Consider the following 2,674-nt stretch of genomic DNA (forward strand, 5'->3'; position numbering starts at 1 on the left):
TTGAAAGACTAAAGAATCAGCAGAAAAAAGCCTTGAAATCTATGTGCTGTATTCCCCTAGTGTTGGAGTTCTGCCATTCTCATTTATCGGCAAACTTGGTGTTGGCTGGCTGTTCTTGCTGATCTTCTGGGGGAGGGCCCTGTTCCTGTGGTTCTGAAATGTCTTTGCCGGAGGCGGAATTGCCCCGCCCTTGCCCTTGTTGGGGCAGGCTAAGTAATCTGCGCGGGTGTGCTCTCGGGAGCTGTTGTTCCCTGCAAGCTTTCTGTACAGCATTGGAGGACAAGAGTGAATATGGCAGCCTCCCAATCTCCACCCCAGAGGAGCCAAGAACTCAGGGTACCCCTCCTCAGTGAGCATCTGGAGAAAAGCATTCAATCACTCCTGTCTCCCTGGTCTCCGGCTGCACTCCGTGCTCCCCTGGCCTGTGACTGAGCATTTCTATCTCTGGCGCATGACCCCATGTGGAGTATCCAAACCCAGCAGATCCCTGTGGTGCACTCCTGTGCGTCTCCTCCCAGGGGAGGAAAGGGAGTCTCCCCAGGTCTGCCGCTTGTTGGGTCCCTGCTGGAGGAGCAGTGGCCCGACTGTGCGGCGGATCATGGTTTATGGCAATCCCAAGTTGAGAGCCCACTCCTCGGCTCCATCTTTACAGCCAGCTTCCCCGCTCTGATACCGGGGAGCTCTGCCACACTCAGGCACCCCCAGTCTTTCTGTGACCCCAAGGGTCCTGAGACCACACCGTTCCAGTGAGGGTTCCATCCCCCACTTTAGCCACTGGAGCAACGTCCCTCAGCGGAGCAGACTTCTAAAAGTTCCAATTTTGTGCTCCACTGCTCTGTCACTTGCTGGTAGGTGGCTGTTGGAGGATCCCTCCCCCGCCATCTATCTTCCTGAATATCGCCTCGGATTCACTTCGCATGTCCTACCTTCCAGCAAGTGGTTGCTTTTCTGTTCAGAGAGTTGCTGCTGTTCTTTTCTTTGATTTCCTGTTGAGTTCATAGGTGTTCAGAATGGTTTGATCCCTATCTAGCTGAATTCCTGGGACCAGACGAAATCCAAGTCTCCTACTCCTCCGCCATCTTGCTCCTCCCCCCCTTCTAAGAAATATATATTTCAAAATTTCCAATTGTTTGCTGCTAGTTTGTAGAAGTGCAGTTGAATTTTCCCTCAACTTCCATTGCTTTCGCCTCTCAAGGCAGACTCTCCCTGGCTCTTTGCGGTGGTGGATAGGAGACCCAGTTCTTATTCCTTGTGGGAGATGGGGGCGGGGAGTAGAAAACCCTTCTGGTATTGGTGTGTGTTAGCTATCTTTTTTTTCTTTCAAAATTCTCTTTCAAGGCTTTGATGAGGCCTTGCTCACAGTGGCTAGATATGAAGGAAAGGAGAACCTTGTCCAGCTCCTCCCCACCCTGGATGGGGTCATAGTGTCACCTCCCAGACTCAGTTCCACTGATGCAGAGTGTCAGAGGGAAGAACAAACAGCCACTGTGATAGCATCTGCTCACCATGAACTCAAGCCTAATCCGAAGAGCTATCTGAAGGCACTGTGGAGAAGGAGTACATTGAGTTATTGACTGAACTGATTTATTTTACTTGGTTTGGGACAAAAGGACATTCTATTTTGAGACTGATATTTAGGTGAGTTTATTATGGAGACAAAGGTATTCTGAGATTTGCAATAAAATGCAGTATCTGCAGGAATAAATAATAGAGAAAACATTTATATAAATGGTGACTCTAAGAAGGGTTTTTGATGGCAAAGCCTCTTCATCAAAAGCAAAATCTCTTTTTCATGCCTGTGTTCCACCTTTGGCTTTGCACTGCTGTCTATGGTGGGCCCCAAACAGGCAGAGCTCATCTGTAGATTGTTTCAGCTGCTTGGCATACATGTCTGCTGTCATTCTTCATGGTGGAAGACCACCTTCTGGTCCTTCTCAGCTCAACTCAGAAATTTCTCCTCTGCATCTTGGTGGGCCCAGTGGGCAGGACGAAGTGGTTCTCCTCTCTGTTCCTGGATTTCCCTGTGATCAGTACTCTGTTGGAAGAGGTTCACACATCTGTCTCTTTCCTTGGAAGAAGCACTGGCCTCCATCATTTCAGGGTTTCTGATGCCTCCACAGTGATGGGCATGAGTCATGTTTGCTAGATAGGAATAGGACATTGAAAGGCCAAGCATGTTAGAGACTTGTTTGGACTGGATTTCCAGACTCTGAACACCTTCCTGTGACAAGTGTTCTTCTGGACCTTTCAAGTTCTGGCTGGACAAGCACTAGCTTGACAACTTGACAGTTTTCAGGGACAGCTAGATCAGTAGAGGTCAGAAGCAGATGGGGTTGTGGAGAACTCATGCAAATGGAGCACAGGATGCAGCACAAGTGTGGTCAGGAGGACCTGTCCTCTTCCTGGGGCCCCTTATAGGTTCCCAAGCTCTCTCACTGCTGGTATATATGATCTTCCACCAGCTTTGGCACATTATAGGCAGCCCCATTCAAAGTAAAGAAATTGGAATTCACATCACATGGCTACAAATTAGTTCACTGGGAATGAAACCCAGGTCTGCAGCCTCATTGTTCAGTGCTATTTCTAGCAGCAAGCAGGAGCTAGAGATGGGGCAATGTGGCAGAGTGAACAGTCTCCTTGGTCAACAAATCTAGATGCAACCCCAGCTCAGTCA

The sequence above is a fragment of the Callorhinus ursinus genome, unplaced genomic scaffold (genome assembly GCF_003265705.2).
Source record: "Callorhinus ursinus isolate GAN/ISIS: 27379988/994484 unplaced genomic scaffold, GSC_fseal_2.0 scaffold2, whole genome shotgun sequence".
Lineage (NCBI taxonomy): Eukaryota > Metazoa > Chordata > Mammalia > Carnivora > Otariidae > Callorhinus > Callorhinus ursinus.